Source organism: Amblyomma americanum, chromosome 7 (assembly GCF_052857255.1).
Source record: "Amblyomma americanum isolate KBUSLIRL-KWMA chromosome 7, ASM5285725v1, whole genome shotgun sequence".
Lineage (NCBI taxonomy): Eukaryota > Metazoa > Arthropoda > Arachnida > Ixodida > Ixodidae > Amblyomma > Amblyomma americanum.
Window position 1 is genome coordinate 164,433,064 of NC_135503.1, and position 24,447 is coordinate 164,457,510.

General features: G+C 47.2%; 1 pseudogene; it reads right to left on the reverse strand.

Annotated features, from left to right (window-relative positions):
* Positions 1-86: 86 nt before the first annotated feature.
* LOC144098209 (uncharacterized) lies at positions 87-3,619 on the reverse strand (annotated as a pseudogene).
* Positions 3,620-24,447: the final 20,828 nt, after the last annotated feature.

Consider the following 24,447-nt stretch of genomic DNA (forward strand, 5'->3'; position numbering starts at 1 on the left):
AACATGCAGCCGTGTCACCACAAAGAACTGTATGATTTTGGCAGTGAGTTCTTTGCAGTGCTGCTTGCAGCCAACAGTGTCGAATCTTAGGCTGCGCAAAAAGGTTACAAAATCATGCACACTGGATGCATGGAGCTTCTCCTTTGAGAAAAACATCGTAAAGGCATCCTCCAAAACAGACGCAAGTTTGCCGAGCTTCTCACATGGGTAGAGGAGACCTCCTTTATCAAAGTGTGCAGTGAATGTGCTGTTTGTGTTGTGCACAGCTGCTGTTTTGCTACTCATGAGGCATAATGCACATTCCTTGCAGGCATTCTTCACTCCAAACTTCCTTGCGACATAGCCTGCCATGTAATAAACAAGGCGGCTATCACTGAATTCCACCACATAGCTGCTGTGATCAAAACGCAATGCAGAACGAATTACTTCCCCTGCATTATCTACATCCCCAAACTCAAGCATATCTTCGATAATGTCTTGAATGCTAAACACGGCTGCATCTGCTTTAGATGGAGGGGTCAGAAGTGAATTTATCATTTCTTCACTGCAATTGCCTGACTTTGGGGCTCGTGCTAAATTATAGAAACTTAAACAGTTCACAGTTATTAGGAACTGGCTTGGGGATGGGTGATCATTACTACCCGAATATTGCCTAATAATGCCAAACAGGTTTTCTAACTTGTCTTGGCTCAATCTGGAAGTCAGCAGGTACTTAAATCCTAAATATGTCACATACTTTAGCACAGACAGAGCGCTGTGTATTGTGACACGAAGGCCTTCAGTAGTACTGCTGCTTACAAAACCGCCCCCAGCCTTTTTTGATTCTTCCTCCCAGTCATCTAAGAACTGGAGGAATGTATTAAGATCTGTGACAGCTTGTGAAGATCCCCTTAGTCCATCTCGGGGACGCCTTGAGGTCGTTAGAGATATTATCCTGCTTAGACGCTGCACCAGTTTTTCCGTTGGTGCAACGTAATCAGAGATATCCTTCCTATCAGTTCTGTACAAAAACATGCCCTTCAGTACCTCATCGCTGAATAGTTTAAATGCCAGTTTAACTTTCATTTTCTCGAATGAATTAGGCCTTACATGAGCGTTAGTTAAACTTGGCATTGCCTTCAATGTGATGGAGCTTCTGTCTTTGTCCCAAGCTGCTTCTATGTGTTGGATGCATGCCCGGCCATCAGGTGTCGAGAAACCTTTGCTCACAAAAGAATTCCGAAGACACTTAACTATGTGTGGAAAGTCTGAGCAAAAGTGAAGTGACCTTGTTGAGTCCATGGGGTGGGTAGTTTTACATGTGACTTGGCCTGGTTGCGCTGAAAAGCAATAAAACTGATTAGCAATAAACACACCTGTGTATGTCACTTTGCCTATTTAGCAGATTCCTCGATATATTAAATAAGCACATTGTTAATTAAAATAACATGCTCTTTGATATGAAAACATTACGTATTACGGTCGACATGATGGTAGCACTTCAGGTTTGCAAGTACATCAAAATTGTTGTTGAGGCTTGTTATGGTGTGGCAATGTAGCAATAAAAAAAGAGTTATTTTACCATGAATCCCAAATGACTTCCACAGTCTCCGGTTCCATGAGGCGCCATCGCAAGTCACAATGTCCACAAAAAGGCCAGCTTTCTCAGACAGCAGTATGGCTTCAAGCAAGATCTTTTCAAGCATTTCGGCCTTGATATTGCCCTTAGATGAGAAGAAGACTCAAAGCACTTGGGTCCAGTCACCTGCAGCATGAAGAGGCAAATCAGGTGCTTTCATCACTTTTCCATGAAGTCTGCTTTTTTTGAAACCCAAGAACAGACTGTCAAGCAAATTGTATTGTAAAAGGAACCACTACCAGAAATTCATTCTGTTTCTGATAATGAAACATGAGCAATGCCATTATACAGATAACAAAGGCATCAATGTTAGAAATGTCACAGACCTTGGAATGGCTGAAAAAGCATGACCATTCCATGGTCTGCTGCAGTGGTCTCTTTCTGGGGCATAAACTTTCCTAGGTCAACAAATCCTTCGACAGCACCTGAAATGAACATGATTCTAATGATCACTCCAAAATCAAAGTGAGGATGTCACAGACCGAAAAACCAGCCCTGAAGGCCAAGAAATCAGTGTTCCTAAAACACAGAAATGCCATTTGTCACTACAATATTACTTACCAGCTGTGTTTACTCTGAAGTTTTCAGACAACTTCATCTCATCGAAGATGATGCCACCGTGTCGACTGCATACATCCATCTGTTTCGTTTTCACTGAAAGCGCTGTGAACCCGTTTTCATTAAAGCCGAAACCACTCTTGAATTTTCCAAGGTAGCGCTGTAGACAGCTCCGGCTGGGCAGGATGATTATGTTATGTTTCCGCAAGTGTTCATGCAATTTTGGACTCTTCATGCGGAGAAGCACACACTCTAAGATCCACGTTTTTTCATAGCTCATGCCAGATGTACTTTTTCGTGTAGCCGCTTGGAAACACGCCCTTACGACCATCTGCTGTTTTGAAGGCAGTCCTTTAATGCGAGCATTCACAACTTTATCTCCAATTTCTTCATTGGCGGATTTCATTTTTTCTAGCTCCCGCCCAACGTTGTGCAGCTTCTTCTGAGCAACGCGTAGACGGCGGCGGACTTTCGCATGCTTTTTCGGGCGACTCACCTTCATAGCTTGTTTTTCTTTCGCGAAAGTTGATTCTGCACAAGCTTGCGCAAGCATTTGCAATAAATGCATGAACGACTACCTGAAGCTGTCAGAGCACTATTCACAGAGTAGTAAGCACCAGCAAAGTGCACATATGTGCTGCTATTTTTGGGCTGCAGCCCACATCCTATGCACATTACAAGTGCGTGTGTTTCATCAAGTACGTCTTGAGCCTCGAGTGGTGATTCGATGGTTCGCTTCAAATGTAGTTTTCCTCTGAGAAAAACTGTGCACAACACACGGCCTGAATGACTGATGTTTTCAGCGAACTGGACCAACTTCGGCAGCAATGCGCAATTCATTTTCGGGTCCTCTAGTTCACAAAGGCCAAAAAAAAACGATGCCTGGCTGTGCTGTAACAGCCTGTTCCAGCCCGGGCCCGGCAGGCGGAGGCTGTCACAAAGGACGTAAACTCCTGTTTGACTTGCTGCCATTTGCGAAGCTGCCCCATCTGGAACTGGAGTATCCGTTCTCGAATCGCACGCTGCCGCGTCGTGTGCTTCAGCACCGCTTGCAGTTTTTCTTCTTTTAGCAGTGGGTGCGCCTTTCTCACAGAGATTTCTGTTCTTCCTCCTGACCGGTTCTTTTTTCATGAAATACTTCGGGGCGTCTGGAAAGATAGTGGGCACGGCGTCATCTGTTAAACTCGGTCTATCCCGTGGTACTTCCACAACTTCGCCGTTTATGATGTGCCGCCAAGACCTCACTATGAACTTGTCCTCAAAATGCCGTTCATAAATGCCGCCGTTATCCGACAGCTCTTTATCTGCTCGTTTAATATTACGCGCCCACTGCTCTCTCCTCAAATTATCCTTTGGAGGCCGAAAGAGCGATGCCTTCGTAGGGCAAGATTTGTAGCCGCTGCTGCAGCCGGGCACAAAACAAGTCCGTGGCATCGGCGGCATGGTTTGCTTGACAGCTTCGTAATACTACTGTTTCAAGCAAAGGGTGACGACAAAGAGGTCCGCACATTCACACACACACACAGCCTGCAACAAAAGAAAATGGCCTGGCTTAGCTACGGTGAAGCCTAGGATGCGAAGCATAGATTTGTGAAAGGGATTCGGTATCGCCTGCCCGTAAGTCAGGCTAGTCTCTTCGTTGTTTAGCAATCTCCTGGAGGAGCGGGAGTTAGCCTTGGTGGTCGCGGCCGCGCGGCGACCGCGCGAGTTGAGCCCCGTTTCTCCACAGCTGGCGTCACGTCAGACAATGTGCTCGGCTGCAGCGCCCCTAGCGGGAGGAGCGGGAGTTAGCCTTGGTGGTCGCGGCCGCGCGAGTTGAGCCCCGTCTCTCCTCCGCTGTCGTGACGTCAGACCGCGTGCTCGGCTGCAGCGCCCCTAGCGGGTGTTAGCCTTGGTGGTCGCGGCCGCGCCAGGCTGGGCTATGGTTGAGCTAAGTAGTGTCCCTATTATGCTTCGCATAATAAACACGGACAACGGACAAGTGGTTGCACTGCGCAGCCAGAACATGGTGACAGGGTACACGGTTGACATGCGGCATCTCGCCGGGCGCTGCCGATGCCGCTTCCAAACTCGCTCCCATCCTGACCGCAGCGCCCCTAGCGGATTCAAAAGGTTTTCCTCGCGTTTCGTGCGCCTCCCAAGCACGGCGCGCATACAGCGCCCGTCACACATCCCCCTTCCAGACACCTATAGTGAACTAGAACTATCCTAGTGGCGCGAACGGAAGGGCGCGGGCATGCCGTTTGGCGTAGAAACCACCAGGTGGCGCCACTGCAACCTTTTCTAGCGGCGTCGTCCCTGGAGCTTGTGTGTGTTTCTCCGAGTCGTTGTTACAGTGTGGTTCACTAATACGCCTGTAGTCAATAAACATGCATGTCATTTGCTTCAACTAGCTTCAACGTAACTTCATAGGCACCTTTTTTCCCCCGCCGTGACCCTTTGAGCATTTCGGCGATGATGAAAACCGCGTCGTCGTATACCGTCTGCTAGCGAGAACGGGCGTCGGGCAATGAGAGAGGCTCACGGATTTGACGGTGGATGTTAGTTGTCTAGATGCATCTTTTATCAGGCTGATATTGTTTACCTGCGATTTTGGTACCACGGGGTTTAACGTCCTAAAGCAACTCAGACTATTAGGGACGCCGTAGCGGAGGACTCCGGAATTTTTCATCACCCGGGTTCTATAACTTGCATTGACATCGCACAGTACACGGGCCTCTAGCATATCGCCTCCATCAAAATGCGATCGGCGCGGCCGGGATCGAACCGGTGTCTTTTGGGTCAGCATCCGAGCACCATAACCACCGGGCCACCGCGGCGACTTAATTATAGAGAACTACACCCCTCATTCATCTGTCCGCGCGCCTACGTGTGATCTAGTCTTACGGAAATCAGTTTCTTTTTTTCTGAGACGGCTAAGCGGCCTCAGAAACGCATTTTCAGAAAATTGTGCCCATGACTGAAAATATTTCCACCCCAATTTTCGGAAAATTTTGCTTCCAGTGTATGCATGACATATACCAGGTTGATTATACACGAGAGGCGAGCATTATACTTTTATTGGCAAGTGCGGACATGAGAAAGAAAAACTGAAGAAAATATTGGTTTAATGGCAGGCACTTTATTGGCATAACCAGCCTTAATTAGGTTACATAGAAATTTCATCCGTGGAAACAAGGCTGGCCTTGCAGCTACCCTAACAGGGTGCTTCGCAAATCTAAGTGCATCGACTCATTTTCAGGTACTTAGAAGCTTGACGCTTCCGGTTGTTGCTGCTATTGATGCTTTTAATAAAAAAGTGAAGGCGGGTTGTTATGTAAAAAGCAGTGAGTTCGACTGCAACGTTCTCGCAGTGGTCTGGACAGCCAAGGCTGAGCTCTGTTTTTGCCTTAACCACATCTACAATATCAATTTTACTGTCTGCATGTAGTTCTAGGAGGCTAAAACATGTTGTGAACGCATTTTCTAGGTGAGCTACAAATTTGTACAGGGCGGCAGCGTGATACAGAAGACCACCATTGTCTTTCATGCGAGTGAACTGGGCTAGGTTTAAGTTCCCAGCCGCCTCTTTGGTCAACAAAAGCAAATTGAGGCAGCTTTCACAGTTTGTCTTCAGGACGCATTTCCTGGCCACATAACCGGCTATATAAAATATTAGCCAGCTGTCACTTGATGGCACAGTGCAAGTGGAATGGTCTGGGGGTAATTTCGGGAGCACTGCATTTGCTGCATCTATGTTGCCTGCATCTAGCAGTTTATCAACAAGTTCCTGCCTGCCACTATGGGAGCTTTGCTGGCCAGCATCTGCATCCAAAAGGGAACTGAGGATGCCAGGCTCGCAGTTTCCCGTGGAAACAGTGCGCAAGGTTGTTGAATGTAAGGCAGTTCACAGTAACTATGGATTGCTGTGGTGTTGGGTGGGTATTGCACCCAGAAGACTGGCGCACAATTCCAAAAAGGTGTTCAACTGGATCCTGGCTTAGCCTACTGGTCATCAGGTAGTTGAAGCCTGCACGTTCTGTTAAGTACTCCAACAGTGACGGCACACTAGACAGTGCAACACGTAGTTCTGTAGCTGTGTACTGGCTCAAAAAGCCCTCCTTTTCATTACTGTGTTTTTCCCATGCACTCAGGAGCAACAAAAATGAGCGAAGCTTTTCAGCAGATGGAGAATTGGGACGCAGAGCTTCGGTAGTGAAGCGAGATGTCATCACATGGATCAGATCACGGATGGTCCTGAAACAGAAATAAGTTGCTTAGCACAAATCAGGAAACAATACACAACAACGAGACTGTCTTATGGTCGTTACGATGGAAAAGTTTTCAGCAGCAAAGAAATAAGTTTTGCTACTCACTCAAAAAATGGAGAGTAGCCGAAATGTTCCCGCAGGTCTCTTCAATCTCAGCCCTGTGCAGCTGCAGCCCCTTAACGACTTTGTCACTGAATAGTTGAAAGGCTAGAGACACCCTCTGAACCTCAAAACTGTTGGGATTTGTGTGGCTAGATGTGATCCCGTACAGGGCTTGTAATGCAACATTTTTGCCATCAAGAGCAATGGCTCTGCGGACACTTTTCAGCGACACCTGAAATGTAAAAAAATATGTTACATAGTTGTTCTCTTCCTAGTAAAAAATAATGTGGTTCAACCTGTGTACAGTACTTACACGACCCTCTGGCAGCAGGTAGTCGGAAGCCAGCAAGCCATTGCGCAGGCACTTTATCAAGTGAGGGAAGTCCGACAGAAAATAGAGCCGACGTTCTGGATCCATGGGATGTGGTGCACCACACTTCGTGCTTGTTGAAGATGCGCGGACGCCCATCATATTCCACATCTTCCTATTCCAGGTGGCTCCGTCAGACGTGATAAAGTCGACTTTCAAACCTGCCTTTTCTGACAAAATCACAGCTTCCAGCATTATTTTTGTGAGTAGAGCTCCTTTTATGTTTCCTTTCGTGGCAAATGCTGCGAGCACTTGAGTCCACTTGCCAACAAATGGGATAAACATAACAACCATCCCATGGTCACAGACAGTGTGTTTATCTTCTTCTAATGTAAAAGGGCCAAGATCTACAAAACCTTCGATGTGATTCGTAGTAGTGACCGACAAGTGTTCAGACAGCTTCATTTCGTCTACAATGAGACCTCCATGTCTCCTGAACTCATCCATTGAGCTAGTCTTTTCGCTCAGCACGTCAAGTACTTTCATGTTGAAACCAAAGCCTGTCTTGTATGACTTTAGGTACTTCCTCAGAGTTGTTTTGCTGGGGATGGCAAGTATTTTTTCTTTTCTAAGGTGCTCATACAGTGCGGGGCTCTTCATTTTCATCATCAGACACTCAAGCACCCACTCGTTCGAATACCTCATGCCATGGGTAGTTTTACGTTGCGAAGCTTTAAAAACATGATGCACTGCCTCACGCTGTTTGGCTGGAAGGCTTGCTATTCTCTCATTAAAGTCGTCTTCGGAAATCCTTGCATTTTTGGCCTCCATTGCTGCCAGCTGATCCTGCATGGCTGACGCGCGGTTTCGAAGTCGTGCTGCCTTTTGTTTTTCCAGTTTTAGTCGCTTAGCAGTAACTTTTTTTTTTTAGATACATGAAGCCTCGGTCTTGAGGTACGCGACTTTCTACTAAGAAGGCACTTTTGTGTGGACTTGCACTTTTCACAAACTGCACCTAAGAAAAAACTGTGTACATGTATATGTATGACTTACATGTGAAATATTGGAACAGATATGCCAAAAGCAATAAAGGTTGCAATGTACAAATTACCTTGTGAAGAAACCTTTCCCAGGCACCTTGTGCTGAAGGCAAAACCTCCAAATGTGGCTGCTGCAGACCGTGGCTTCGGTGTTAGAATGTGCGACATGCCCCTAAACTCCACACTTGTCATGTCCCCTCTGCAGGTAGTGCTGGCATCAGCTTCTCGCAGAACACGATTCGCGGCAGTGAGTGAATCAATAGTGAAGTCTCCACACAAGGCACCCCAAAGAAACATTTGCGCAGACACTTTGTCCTCATATGCGCAGAACAGCACGGATTTCTCGTGAAGAATTTCAAGTTTGGTGTCTCTTCGTAGCGATGTTGTTGCGAAGAGCACGCTGGCGTCACTGTCGCAATTTAGCCGGCACCAGATTTTTGAGGGAAGCATCACTCCTCGAAGCATGTTAACTCTGAAGGGCTCGCACTCGGTGGGGCCTGCAGCTTCATTTAGAGCGTTCAGCTCGGAAATCGAAACATCTGTTAAAGGCTGACGTAGCGCTTCCTGCGCGACATCTGCACTTTCATTCTGTGCGTCCTGTCGTGGCTTCTTGCTGGGCACCGAAACGCTTGCTGTTGCTGGCCTTCTTTCTGGCCTCTGTTTCGCTCTTCGCACAGAAAGGTAAGACGGACAGTCAGGCAGGAGGGTAGGCACCGCACCATATGCCAGTGACGGCTTCCCACGGCGAAGTCGCACTTCGGAGCCATTTATGATGTGTATGTAGTCCCGCAATATGCACTCGGGCTCAAAGTGGCGCTCACAGACCGCTGAAGACTCAGTGAAAGGTTTGTCATCTCTTCGCAGATTGCGCTCCCACTTCTTCCTAAGTTCGTCGTGCGTGGGAGCGGCGAACAAAGACGCCTTAGGAGCTCCTGGATAACCGCTCCGACAGCCCGGAGCAATGCAATGGGAGTCCGTCTTCCTTTTCGGCATCGTGCCTCTCTGTAGTGCCTTTATAGCGCGAACTTCACAAAAGCAAGACGATTTTTCTCCGGATCACTCACATTTTACAGCTCGAGGAGCCACGCAGATACGTAGAACACAGATAAAACACTTCGGTTCAGCCAGTTCAGCGCCCGGAGAGCCGTTCCGCATGTGAGAAGCAGCACGGCAGTGGCAACACGGGGCTAGAAAAAGGCGCAGTAGCGCCCCTTGCGGCAAGGAGAGGCGTTTTGCCTCAGCCGCTGGGCTGCCGCGCGCCTCCGTTCGCGCCACTAGATAGGTATTCTAGTTCACTATACAGACACCATACTTGAAGTATAGTGCCTAGAATATACTTGCTAGTGTGCCGAGGGCGCGCGCTCGCGTGGCCGCTGCGGTGATGCCTTCCTGCGGCCACCGCGTGGTGGCGCTGCCAGTCGCTAACGTGCCACCACGCCGCGTCCGCTGCCGAGGCTGCGTAGGTACGCTGCGCTTTTCACTAGGAAGCCTGTCTCTGAACGCTTTGAGAGCACTTTTTGCATAAAAACAATACTGGGTGCAGACAATCTTACCGGCCTGGCATTACCAGGAGAAAATCCTGGACTGAAACAGCGCTCGCCGAAACTTTGACACGTATCACCAGGTCCAGTTTGCTAAATTTTTATTCGTTTGTGGTTGAACCGCGGAAGTCATATCGACTGCCTAATGTTCAGCGAGGTACCCAACTTGAAATAAGCAACGAAAGTTTATGCGTTGGCTGCATTACGTTGTTGTGATTGAACGATCGAGTATGGTCCGGACTCATTGTTGCTACATGGAAACTTCCGATCGAGATTTTATTCGACTAGGGGCCAGTCGATTGCGATCGTGGGTGAAGGACATCGTATACACCTTCATGCTGAGTGCGCGCTCGGCTAGCTCTGTCCAGGTGAAAGACCGAGTCGTGGCCCCCATTAATTCTCAATGGCGAGCAGAACATCTAACCCGGAATGGCGTCGCATATCGGTAAATGAAAAGCAGGGCACTCTCGCCCTTTCCCACCATTGGTTCCGTCTTCAAAGATCGCATGCGACGATCAAAACAAACAGTTGGAATGGGTCTCACTATTGATGCGTTTTATTTGCAAATCACAGCTTGCTTGATCAACTTATGCAGGTGTGTATGAGCTTGCGCTTCCCTTTGTAAGAGAACAAAATAAAACAATGATTGTACCATATTTATTCTTATTTACAAATCTGGAATACAGTAAAAACAGATAAAGAAACAGCTTGTTGTAAGCGCGTGCTTGCTTTGTTCTTTGCCGAGAAAATACACGACCACAAGGCTGCGTTCCGGCATCAAGCTTCCTGTAGAGCGGTTTATTGGCACGATGGAAGCGCCGGCTACGAAGACCTTGGCACAGGCAATCTACGAGGCAGAGAGCCGAGAGACCAGACACAAGCGGCAGTGTTCAATCCAGCACGAGCATCCAACCGGCGGCGCGAGCGCTTCGTCGTCGTTGGCTTCGGGGCTGGTTCATCTTCTTCATTCCAAGTGCCCCGGCGGAAAGAGGGAGCCATCCTGGCGACTCAAGGAGAGGAGACTACGAGGGGGCTATAATACGGCTTCAAGCGGCTGACGTGAACGACGTCGCGGCCACGGCGGCGATGGTCCGAAGAAGGTGTCACCGGTTCGATGATGTAGTTGACCGGTGACGTACGCTCCAAGATAAGGTAAGGGCCGATGTGCTTGGCCGAAAATTTGGACGCATTCGGAACAGAGAGCCAGACCAGTGAGCCAGTGGAGAAGTGAACCGCGGGCGTGTCTTGATCGGAAGCATGGGTACGGAGACCTTGACGTTCGGCGGTGAAGGAGCGAGCCAACTGGCGGCACTGCTCAGCATGGCGGGTGATGTCAGGGAGGGAAGCATATTCCGAGCTGTCGGGGTTGTAGGGAAGGATTGTATCCAACATACAAGAAGGTTCGCGTCCGAATAAAAGAAAGAATGGGGAAAAGCCGGTGGTTGCTTGAGAGGCGGTGTTATATGCATAGGTGACGAACGGAAGAACCTGATCCCAATTGGAGCTGTCGGAGTGAATGTATAAGGCGATCATGTCCCCAAGAGTACGGTTGAAGCGTTCGGTGAGGCCGTTGGTTTGAGGGTGGTAAGCAGTAGTGGTGCGGTGGACTGTGTGGCACGCAGCGAGAAGCTCGTGAAGAACTTCAGACAAGAAAACACGGCCGCGGTCACTGAGAAGTTCGCGAGGAGCGCCGTGACGCAGGACAAAGTGATGAAGAAGGAAGAAGGCTACATCGCGAGCAGTAGCCGCAGGTAGGGCAGCGGTCTCAGCATACCGAGTGAGGTGGTCCACGGCGACTATGATCCAGCGATTCCCAGTGGTCGTGAAGGGAAGTGGCCCATATAGGTCGATGCCCTCACGATCAAAAGGGCGAGCCGGACACGGTATTGGCTGTAACGGGGCAGTCGAAGGGCGAGGTGTCGACTTCCGCTGCTGACAGGCCGTGCAGGAGCGAACGTAGCGACGAACAAAGTTGTACATGCCCTGCCAATAGTACCTCTGGCGTAGTCGCTCGTACGTTTTCAGCGAGCCAGCGTGAGCGCTCTGAGGATCGGCATGGTGGTGTTCACAAATCTCAGTGCGGAGATGTCGGGGAATCACGAGAAGCCACTTGCGGCCATCTGGACGATAGTTGCGCCGGTACAGAAGACCGTCGCGAAGGGCAAAATGGGAAGCCTGGCGACGAAGTGCTCGAGGGAAGGAGGCCATAGAGGGTGCACGAAGTACGTCGAGCAAGATGAAGTCCATGGATCTTGGCGTTGTTGATGGGGCATGTCCATGGTAGTGAGCGCTGCGAGTCGGGATGCAGATATTGGCGAGGAGGGCGCAGGAGAGGGCAGTGGGGAGCGGGACAAGCCGTCGGCGTCGAAGTGCTTGCTTCTTCTTCGGAGTGCTTGCTTGCTTCTTCATTCCATTCCAAATGTTATACTATTCTTTCTATATACAAAGTGGAAAAGTTGTTTTTCTCGGCTCCATAACGTGCGTAGGCTACAGAGCCAGCAGGTACGAGCTTCAGATATTTTGGTCCAGGTGGCATGGATACAAATTGAGTCCAACGGATGCTGATCTTCAACAGCAATACAACCCATCTGCTGCTGCGGGCATGAGTTACCACTCGACTCCTCTGTTGCTGCCGGCTCGTCGGAAACATCGTCGAGCGTGCTTGACGGTCCATGGCTGACGCCTGCACCGGCACTGCGCGTTTGCCATTTAGCGGCAGGTTGGTCACACAGGTTCCTCACTTTTCTTTTCGATGTCTTCGTAGGCAGATGGTATTTAGGATAGTTGTCGAATACTGCTGGCATGACATCGGGCATGAGATGCATGTGGTCTATCTCTAGCGAGCTTGTGGACGACACCGTACACCGTCTCTCGATGTGGCAGTCTTCAAAATGTTTCTCGCAGACAACACGCGCTGGAGTCAACTTTCGGTCCTGTCTTTTGATCAGCCGTTCCCACACGCAAGCCGTGTTGGGTCCGAGGACACACGGAACATGGAAGCCTTGCCCGGATTCGACCGGTAGTCACTCCGACAGAGCGGCACGAAACATGTTTTTTCTCGGCCTCGATGCTTCGACTTTACCATCATTAGTCGGTGTGGTTTTCCCTCAAGTGGAACAGCATGGACAAAACAACAGAAAAAAACATAGATGCGACCAAGATGCTGTAATCCACAGCGCGCACGACCAATGCTACTGCAGCGACTGCGGTATGTCCGGCAGCAACGGCACCTTTACGACGAGCAGCGCCCCTTGCGGCCAAAGTTGGAAGGCATCGCGCGCGCTGCCACCCTCTCCCATTGGGAAAGCGCTCCGCACGACACACTAGCAGGTTATTCTAGGCACTATACTTGAAGTAAAATAACCGACGCCATCTTGTTCATGGATGGATGGATGGATGGAAGGTAGGAGCATCCCCTTTGAAACGGGGCAGTGGTTGTTGCCACTATGCTCAGTTTTTTTCCCAACAGGTTAATTGTAGCGCCACGCCGCCCGTAGCTGCCATTTCCTAGTGGTAAAAGGCATGAACTAGAAGATGCGCGCTGGAGCAGTCTCAAATGTGCAGGTCTCTGGTTCAGTACACGGAGGAAGGACACCATACGAGAGGCCCTCGCTATCCAAGCCGCATGACAAAAAACGGGCAGGAAGTCACGTGGTTTTGTAAGGCCTACTGGGATTTGTTGGCCGATGGCGCAGCCAATAGCAGCGTTGGGCGCAGCGGCGTCGTCTGCTTCACGCATCACCCATGTCGGCAGACCGGTCGAGTAGAATTGGAAATTCGCATTTTTATTCAATCGTTGTGGTCCGCGGGAGGCACAAAGTTCCAGAGGCCTGTAGTCGGTGCTGGTCTTCATTGCTGTGCGCTTAGTTCATTCAGGATGCCGTCTTGACGAAAGCGGTTGTTTTGGAAGCCCGCGACAGCTTTCTCTGAAAAGGCTTGGCTTGGCGCTATTCTCTTTCGGCTTTGTGCGGTTGCGTCCCTCAACGCTGCTAGCCTTGTTCCAAGGAGAATTTGACAGTGCCGACGGCTCATAAAGCGATAGACGACGGTGACACGCTGGTTTATGGTTACAGCAGCGCGGGAAGAAAAAGTGCGAGTCGGCGCTTAATTGTTTTGTGTGTGAATACGTGTTCTGCGTGTTCCTTCATTTTTGCGTATTTTTCCCGCGCTGTTTTAACCACGAATAAATACAAACTCGTCCAGACCGTGTCCTTGTAAGCATACCCGTTGCGTCTACATTCCCCTATGCATGACGGTCACAACTGATGGCGACCGATATGCGTGAGCCGCGGTGTGCTCACCGAAGCGTGCAGTGCCAAGGAAGCCGCGCCGCATGCGATGGTATCCGTCAGCAAAGCGATACGCGAAGCAGTCTGAAGCGTACCATATGTTTACTGTACGCTGTGCGAGCGATATGTCAACTGCGTGCAAGTTTTCTCTGATATGGACCCAGTGGATCGACCGACCCGCGCTGCTGTCTCGATCGAGTGCTGTTGTGCGAGCGTAAGGACACACAGCCGGGTTTAGGAGGCGCAGTGTTAGGTTTAAAACATTTGCGCTTAAGGGTGGTGAAGTGTAAGGCCATGCCTCTGTAAGATTGAGTGTACCTCGCAACTTACCGTTTACAGAGATGCCGAGTCGACCCTCGCAACCACCTCGCCGAGTTGCACTTTCTTGCATTCAGCTGATTAAACGGATTAATGAAGACCAAAGTTTGTATTTTATTGGACAATCAAAATATGAGCTCTAAAAAGGTTTCATACAGCATAACACTTATTACAAAACATAGCTTGCTACCTGAAGCAAGCAAAATCTTTTACCAAAAGTGATAACACATGGAAGCAGAACACACATAAAAAGGATTCAACAAAAAAGACCAGAAGAAGAAATGCACAACTGAATTAGATCACTTTGCAACCATGAACCATTCGAACAGAGAGAGTAAAACATAAATAGGAAGGCAGTAAATGGGGGATTTGAGACAGAAAAATATTTGTGGACCGATCTTGCCAAATTGTGTGAAAGCTTTCATTTCTCGGTAGTTGTTTCTGCATCACAAAGTTGATAAAATTTAAGCGATGCAAATGCAAAGTAATTGGAGCACTGCATGGAAGTGACTTGAAAAATTGGTAACAGTTGTCGCAGCTAGTAGAAAAAGTGAATCATTTTCCTCCCTTCTGCTTCATGTATTCCTTTCTGTAATATATTGTCGCGAAGCTTGCTTTTTGTCTGGAACCTGCTGGTCTTTTCGGTGGCGTTTTCCGGCGTTGGCATTCACGACAACTCTTAACGTAGTGCGCGACGTCGGAGGATAGACGAGGCCAGTAATATCTCTCTTGGATTCGGCGGAGGGTGCGAGTAAACCCGAGGTGGCCAGCCATTGGTTCGTCATGCGAAGCCTGCAGAATTTCCTCCCGAAGGCTCTTCGGGACGACGAGAAGGTAGGCGGCCTTGTTCGGTGAGAAATTCTTCTTCACGACGATTCCCTGTTGCAGACAGTAGGACGATAGTCCACGCCTGAAGAGGGCAGGAGGTGAAGGAGACTTCCCCTCAAGATACTCGTACAGGCGCTGTAGGTCAGGATCAGATTGCTGCTGTCGTGCGAAGTCGCTGGAACTTAGCAGTCCAAGGAAAGCGTCGTCGTCATCGTCTTTTGGCGGCGTGTCGACAGGGGCTCGTGACAGGCAGTCAGCGTCGAAGTGCTTTCGCCCAGACTTGTAGACCACCGTGACGTCGAATTCTTGGAGGCGCAAGCTCCATCGAGCGAGACGGCCAGAGGGGTCCTTCAAGTTAGCCAGCCAGCACAATGCATGGTGGTCGCTCACAACCTTGAACGGGCGTCCATACAAGTAGGGACGGAACTTCGATGTAGCCCAGACGATCGCAAGGCACTCCTTTTCAGTGGTCGAATAGTTCGCTTCTGCTTTCGACAATGAACGACTTGCATATGCTATTACTTTTTCGACTCCTTCGTTTTTCTGGACGAGCGCGGCGCCTAGACCAAAGCTGCTTGCGTCGGTATGGATTTCTGTCTCGGCGTTTTCGTCAAAGTGCCCTAGCACCGGTGGAGACGGCAGGAGACGCTGAAGTTCGTTGAAGTCTTCCGCTTGTGCCGAATTTCATGTGAATGGTACGTCTGCCTTGGAGAGCTTGGTCAGAGGTTCCGCGACGCGCGAAAAATTCCTCACAAAGCGTCTGTAATAAGCACACAATCCCAGAAATCTGCGGACCGCCTTCTTGTCATGAGGCTGCGGGAGATTGGCAATGGCGGCTGTCTTCTGCGGGTCGGGGCGCACGCCGTCCTTGCTGATGATGTGGCCGAGAAACAATAGTTCGTGGTAGGCAAAACGGCACTTTTCAGGCTTCAGGGTAAGTCCGGATAACTTGATTGCGTCGAGTACTGCCTTCAGCCTCCGGAGGTGTTCCTCGAAGCTCGCTGCGAAGCCTACAACGTCGTCTAGATAGACGAGACAGGTAGGCCATTTGAGGCCTGCCAACACTGTGTCCATTACCCTTTGGAAAGTTGCGGGTGCGGAGCAAAGCCCAAATGGCAAACCTGTCTCGTCTATCTAGACGACGTTGTAGTCTTCGCAGCGAGCTTCGAGGAACACCTCCGGAGGCTGAAGGCAGTACTCGACGATCCCCGCACCTCCACCAGATGTCACGTAGTGGTGACGGCAGTCGAAGCAGCGATGAAGACGGACGAAAGGGTCTTCTAAAAGAACTGTTTATTGGGCTGACTTGCACCCAAAATGGACTGAATCACTCGGCGGCGGCGAAGCGACAAGCATGCTCGGCGGTCGTCGAACAGAATGCCCGCCGCTCTTAGCCGTGCTCGATTTTAAAGGCGGCGAGGAAAGTTCCAGAACATAGTAGGCACACTTGCGCGAGGCTAGGAAAAATCGAGATAACTCTGGTCGCGTCTCGCGTCCCAGAAAATTGATAATGCGGCGTGCCGGCCGCGATAAGAAGATCCCCCAAGCGAAGCAGCGCCGGGGGGTGACTGTGCCAAAAGTTCGCCCCGCGAGCGAGAGCAGCAGGTTCCAGACAAAAAGCAAGCTTCGCGACATTATGTAAAGAAAGAGAGCACCCTGCTGACACTGTTTCCATTGTTGCATTGTTGTATTTGACTATTATCTGCCTAGCCTGAAACAGTATAGAAATAGCATAGTTTTTTGTCCAATTTTCTGTTCTGTTTGTTGTGTACTGTGTGGTACTTGTGTGCACATGCTGTTTTATATTTGTCAAAACCACGAGCCAACCAACATACAACCAGGATACAACGCCCACACTGCTCCTCTTTCTAAACAGATGGATATACTGCCACTACAATCATTACTTGAATACAGGACTGTCTTGACAATACACACATGCCTTAAAAACAATTACCCGTTACACTCATCGCTATTCTGTATCCCACCACTATGCACTCGCAACGCCACTCATAGAAATTTCCTTCTTCCGAAAACGAAAAATGTCTATGGAGAAAGAAGGATGGCCCATTTTGGTATTAAGCTGTGGAACAAGCTTCCAAGTGAACGCAAACATAGTAAAACTCTTCCTGAGTCATTGAAGAAATATTATAAACAATGAGTGAAGCCAGCGTTTTTTCTTTTCATGTATTTTTGTGTGTTTGTATGCGTATGTAGAAGAGGCTTGGTGCTCTGAATATTGTTGCTCTATGTACCCATTTATGTATTTCTAATTTCATGAGCTTTTATATGTATGTAATTAATTTTAGTTATGCCTGCAATTTTCTTTGAAACTGAATTGCATGGATCCCAACTAGCTTTTAGCTAGGGATCCAGATGTCTTCACAAGCATGCCTTGTATGAATGTTGAGAAATAAAATTGAATCAATCAATCAATCAATAGTCTGCACATAAGTCGGGCATTTGAGCTGTGCACAACTAAGGCATGATGACAGCTAAAGAATGTTTAATATAATGTACAAATTGCGGCTGGTAGAATGATAAGGTTGTCCTCTGTATGCATGAATGTACCAAGTGCATGTGGAAAAGTGTTTTCATCATTTAAGAACATGAATTTGTTGCAAAAATGTTTAATATAATGTACAAATTGCGGCTGGTAGAATGATAAGGTTGTCCTCTGTATGCATGAATGTACCAAGTGCATGTGGAAAAGTGTTTTCATCATTTAGGAACATGAATTTGTTGCAAAACTTATATGCTAGTGCTTACTCTGTTGCTGCGTGCAGTGGGATGATCACCCCCTTTTGACACTATTACTTTGAAAGGCCAAAATCACCTTCAGTTGTGTTCAATATCTAGAACTAAAATTGTAAGTATGGTGCATTAATTACTCTCTTGATTATTCTGGTTTCTATAGTATGAAAAACATGCACTCCATATTTTTTACAAAATACGAGATACTTCAGTCACCCTGTACCCTAAAGGACAGTAGTGCAGGCACGCTGTAAAGAAAGCTCTGGGAGACTGCTAACTGCAGCCCCTATTCTTGAACATCAGTGACCAATAGTACATGTCCACCTGTGAATCTACAGCATATAGATTCATGAACAAGAACTAGCATTTGCGCTCTGGACATGTACTGATTTTACTTAACTGACTTCTTTTTTAAAATGTGCGTATTGTTCATTTACCACAAAAGACGAAAATCTGATTTTAGGAAGCAGGTAATTTCTGGTTGATTCAGTAGCAATCAAGCTAAATCAAAACCCTGATTACTCCTGAAAAAACTGACAGTGACTGCCATCAAGCATGAGCCTAAGTCGATGGTGTACAATACGCATTCACATTAAAAAGCTATTCTTTTCAATACTCAGTATGACAGGTTGTAATGTACTCTAAGCTGTGAGCGGCCGTTTGAATAGAATTTTATTGTGACAAAGTCAGACATGAAAGTCTGTTACATGTAAGATTCTTATTCAGCTCATATTGCGGCAGCAAGCTGCAGTGTCAACATGAAGCATGGGACCCCTATGGGCTGGTTGCATTCATACTCTACGGTAAATTAAGACATGTGCTGACGAAAACCAAGTCTGATTTTTGAATTCTCACTGTCGCATCAGTCACTGCCCCTTGAATTGAGTTATTTTTTTAAACATCTGCCGGAACTGAGCAGTGTGCAGGCTCTCGGTTGCTTGCTTGCCAACATGAAAAAAGCGCATGTTGATGTAATTTTCTGCAACACTTCTGACAAGGTGTATGTAATGATTGTCGAGTGGAGAGTTGTCGAACATGTGCTCATGAAGTTCATTGAAGAGCTCTCTACCGTGGAAAGCATAAAGAACCTCGTGGAGAAGATCAGTGAGTAGTGTTCTTGATGCCCATTTGTTCAGGCGCACTGCCGTCCTGATCACCGCCTCCGATTTTTGACAGATCTTCAGTACACTTTCTGGTGAGTATTTCAGCCCTCCTCTGCTTTTCCTCTTAATTAGTGAGTAAATGTTTCCTCGTTCTGTTGTGAGTAGTGCACTTGTGCAGTGCTCACAATTCAGCTTTGCAGCCAATTTATGAGATACATAACCTGCCATGTAAGCCACAATTCGGCCTCCACGTTCACTGATCTAGCCTGGAGCTATGATGTAGTCATGGTCTGCAGCTGTTACCTGAGACTGCTGAACAGCATCACTGTCTAGAAGTTGCCTCCTTGGTGCAGGTATATTCAAGACCTGAGAAGAAATAACGGTTGCACTGCTGCATGACAATATAGAAATGCTGTCCAGGCTCAGACAGTTGCCTGTTGATACATCAGCCAGTTCACTTTGAACAATCACTTTTTTGAAGGCAGCACGAAACTGCTGTGTAGTAGGGTTGTCATTATGCCCGCCATGTGCTCGAATCAGGCCAAAAAACAGTTCCAAATGGTCCTGGCAAATTTTGTGGGCCGGAATGTACTTCAGCACTCGTTTTTCAGTGACAAAAAAATGAAAAAGACTAATCAGGCTTTGCATGCAGATGATAAAACCTAAAAAACCTGTCTTTCGGTTTGTTTCAATCATTCGTCTTCCATTTGCAGACTCCTTCAAGGAGGAGAGGTAATGGGTTGTGGTTTTGAACATGCCTTCGAAAGCTTCAATGTTCTTTTCATTTATAGGTTTCTTCCAACCTTTCTGATATGGGCTTATAGAATTTAGGGCGTCAAATGTCTCATTAATTTTCAACAAAAAATTCTCTGTTGCCTGTGTGCCAGAAAAACCTTCCAGGTCAAGTTCCCTGCACTCGGCTAGTGCTGTCGCAACAGAAGTGCTCATTACTTGGGCAGCAAGTCTAACTTTCATGGGCTGCCGCTGCCACTCAATATGAGCTCTGCGCAACTTGTTAGCCAAATGTAGGCCTTCTTTCTGCTGCACAGTATGCAGCCGCTCAATATGCTCCCATGACACTGTCCTTCCTTGGTGGTCAATAAAGTAAGTCTTGTGTGCCAGTGCATTCCTCACAAGTTTTAGCATATGGCAGGGATCCAAAAAAGTTGCCACTGGTTCCTGGGTAGCTGGGTGTCGAAAGGTTGTTTTTAGGTCTCCCACTTGTTGGAAATCACACCCAAGCTCTTGCAACATAGCCAGATTTGCGGGCGCCCCGTCACAAGTGAGTGAAGCAACCATAGCTCCAGCATCATGTGCCTTATGAAGGTACTGGGTGACAAGGTTAGCCCTCTGTGTTCCAATTAGGCCATCAACTAGGAAGTACCCAAGGGGCAACTTCCATCGCCCATTAATAGCCACAGCCATTATAACGAAAGCAGCCTTTGCTTGTGGCAAAGAGTCGCTGTCAGTGCCACTGCCAAAGTCAACAAACGCTTCAAAGTTGCGTTTGTTCCACTGGATGGTTTGCCGAATAGCCATTTCATCAACCATGAGGCTGATTTACCTTCCAGGATTGCCATGATAACAGAGTGTTATTTCAGTCAGGATCACTTTCTTATATGGATTCCTCACACTTTCAGTAACAAAATTTGATTTCTGAGATGACTAATTCGCACCTGCTGTTTATTTTTTCTTTGTGAATTTTCGTAAGAATATTTACTTGGCAATGATGTTTCTCGACTTGCACCTGAGTGCCGTGCCTACGCTGCTTTTTTTTGTTTTTGAAACAATTTTGTTCCGCTTTGAGTCCCCCCCATCTCCCCCTATGTAATGCCCCTAGTGGACCCTTAGGGTACTTGAATAGATCAATAAATGAAGCTGTGACTCACCGATTCTCCTCTGGTAGATGGAGATGTGTCCAAGAAGATTCCATAATGTGCTCCTCAGCTTGATATGCAGGCCACTCACACACTTAAAAATTCATTGGTTTACTGATTCATCATTGCATACAATATACCATGCAGATCAGTTAGTAGATATTAGTAAAAATTGCCACGGCGAAATCAAGCTAAGTCCATTCACACAGTCTGGGTGCCTGCACATGCTGTGTTAAAGATTATGCTAATAATGCATGCTGTGGATGGGCCACTCACGCTATCAAATACGCTCTTGGCATATACACAAGCATTTGACATTCATGGTGTTGAATTCTGCTTCAGAAACAGGCACATTTGACAGGTCCATTTACCATTGCTGGCCTCCTTCTTCGTGGCGTCCCAACAGAGGCTGGGGCGGTTGGCAAAGTCGGAAGTTCCTGCATAAGATAAACTGTTTAGTAATGCAGCCCACCTTAGAATGCCTGTTGCCCTGTTCTCCTCCGCCATGCATCAAGGCATAAGAAGGAAAGCAGGACATGCGGCTAATCACAAAATTACTCGACATGCCCACTACTGGGCCACGCAACAGCTTCAGTGCATATGTACTCAATGCCTTTCGATGTCACTGCAAAAGAAAAACGCTCGCACATTGTTAAACTCATATCACCTAGCATGCTAAGGTAATGTTATATGTCTACACATTTTATTTTTATTATACGCTCAAAGTGTTGCAGAAATAAAGCAGGGTTAATATCATAACTGTGTAGAAGTGTGAATACATACAGCTTTAAAAATTATTGCATTAAATTTTGTTTCGTGCAATCTCTTTTTCTGAATGCCCACTGGAACTGACGTTAAAGAGGTTGGCATGTACCCATATAAGAAGTATTTCATGAAAACTTATACAAGGAACAACTGAAAAAGAAGAAAACATGACAGTACAAATTTTTCATGTAGCACGCATGCCAGTTTGCACCGAATACTTTCTACATAGCTGTCAATGACCTTGTCCAAAATCAGTAAAACCAGTTGGGAATAACGTGAGAAAATTTTGTAGAAAAGATATCACTGACCTGGTGGAGTATGTCTTGCATAGCCAAATTTTTCTTGATAATGACAGATTACTTGTAGTGGAACTCTGACGAGATGACTATATTGATTTGTGTAACGAACATAAGCAATGAAGGCACATGAAAGAATATTGTGGCAGTTACTAATGTGCTTATGTGGTTCCACAAGAAGGTACCATCCTATATGAAGGATCTTTGCAGAACCTACTGCACTCTGCTACTGTCTCCGGTAAGCACGGGGCCTGACAAACAACTGCAGGTTCTACTGCACTTTACATTGCAGAATTGCAACGACATCCTAACTCATGCAGGGAATAAACCTGGATGGAAACCACACAGGACGATATGAAACTTACTGGTGTAAGTTGAAAGGCTTGAGATGGCCCTGTTCAGGAGAAATGTGTGTGTGCCGAGACATAACAAGCGTTCAGTTTTAAGCACCTAGCGAAAAGTGGAGAAGCATCACACTACTAGACCGTTATGAGTTATGTCTGAAGGAATAAAGATATGACTGGTGTGCTGAGGTTGCTTGGTCAAAACTTCCTCTGAGCCTGCGCCAGGAAGCTTTCTTTTACATAAAAATTCACCCGTTTCGTGACTCGTGCTGCGAGATAAACTCAGACACTGTCAATCTTCTAGCAGTTGCTGTCACAAAATGGTATATCGTAACATACCTGTTCTGATGGGCCTGGAAAAGTTTCCTGGCTTTCAGTGACATCCATAGGGGCCTGTGAAAAAAAATTTTATTCTTGAGAAATATGCTTCTACCAAAGCATAAGATGTATTCAGTTCTAAGCAACTACTGAAAAATAGAAAAGCATCACACTGCTGGGCTGTGTTTTCAGTTCTGTCAAAAGGATTATAAAAATGACTAATGTGTTGAGGCGATTCAGAGAAAACTTCCTCTGAGCCAGTGCCAGGATGCATTCTGTTACTGAAATCTGTTTTTGGTCGCTCGTGCTGCGACATAAACGCAGACACTGTTGTTCTTCGAATTAATGCAGTCACAAAATGGCATATTGTAAAATACCTGTTGTGATGGGCCTGCCAAAGTCTCCTGGCTTTCAGCGACATCCATAGGTGCCTGTAAAAAAAATTATTCTGGAGGAATGTCATCATCGTCATCATCAGCCTGACTACGCCCACTGAAGGGTGAAGGCCTCTCCCATGTCTCCAATTAACCCTGTCCTTTGCCAGCTGCGGCCACCGCATTCCCGCAAACTCCTTAATCTCACCCGCCCACCTAACTTCCTGCCGCCACCTGCTACGCTTGCCTTCTCTTGGAATCCACTCTGTTACCCTTAAGGACCAGCGGTGATCTTGCCTTTGCATTACGTGCCCTGCCCAAGCCCACTTCTTCCTCCTGATTTCAACTAGGATGTCATTAACCCACGTTTGTTCCCTGATCCACTCTGCCTACTTCTGGTTTCTTAACGTTACACCTGTCATTTTCCTATCCATAGCTCACTGTGTTGTCCTTAACTTAAGCTGAACCCTCTTTATTAGCCTCCACATTTCTGCCCCATAGATGAGTACCGGTAAGATACAGCTGTCGTAGACTTTTCTCTTGAGGGATAATGGTAAACTGCCATTCATGATCTGGGAGAACCTGCCATATGCGCTCCACCCATTCTTATTCTTCTAGTTATTTCCCTTTCATGATCTGTATTAGCGGTCACTACCTGCCCTAAGTAGGCATATTCTCTTACTACTTCCAGCACCTCGCTACCAATTGCGAACTGCTGTTTCTACTTTGGTTTTCTGCATATTATTTTTTAGCGCCACCATTCTGCTCTGCCTGTCTAACTCATTGATCATGCTTTGCAGTTCTTGTCCTGAGTGGCTTAGCAAGGCAATGTCATCAGCGAATCGCAAATTACTCAGGTATTCTCCATTAACTCTTATCCACAAATGTTCCCATTTCAGGCCGCGGAATGCCTCCTGTAAACAGGCAGTGAATAACATTGGCGAGATCGTGTCTCCCTGCCTGACACCCTTCCTTATTGGAATTTTATTGCTGACTATATGGAGGACTATGGTAGGCGTGCAATCGTTATAAATATCTTCCAATATTTTCACATAACACTCTTCCACACGCTGATTCTGCAGTGCCTGCATGACAGTTGAGATTTCCACTGAGTTAAATGCTTTCTCGTAATTAATGAAGGCCATATATAGGGGTCGGTTATAATCTGTGCATTCCTCTATCACTCACTGATCGCGTGAACATGATCTATTGTTGAGTATCTTTTACGAAAGCCTGCCTAATTATTTGGTTGATTAAAGCCTAAGGTTGTCCTGACTCATAGCGATTACCTTAGCAAATACTTAGTAGGCAATGAACAGTAAGCTGATCGGTCTGTAATTCTTCAAGTCCTTGACGTCTCCTTTATAAAGATAATGTTAGCATTCTTCCAAGCTTCTGGTACTCTCGAGGTCACAAGGCATTGCATATATAGGATGGCTAGTTCTACTAGCACAATCTCCCCTCCCTCCTTCAACAAATCTGCTGTTACCTGATCCTCTCCAGCTGCTTTCCCGCTTTTCATTCCTACTAAGGCTTCCGTTACTTCTTCTTCTCTTACTGCTACGGGATGTCCCATTGCTGTGCGCTGCGGCTTCTCTCATTAACGTTCTGATTGCATTGGCTACTGCATAGATTTGTGTCTCTTTGGCTATTTGATATCTTATCCATATTGCTAATGATATTGCCCTCTTTGTCTGTTAACGCATACATCATGTACCAAGCATACAAGGTGTTCAGCTTTAAACAGCTAGTGAAAGATGGAGGT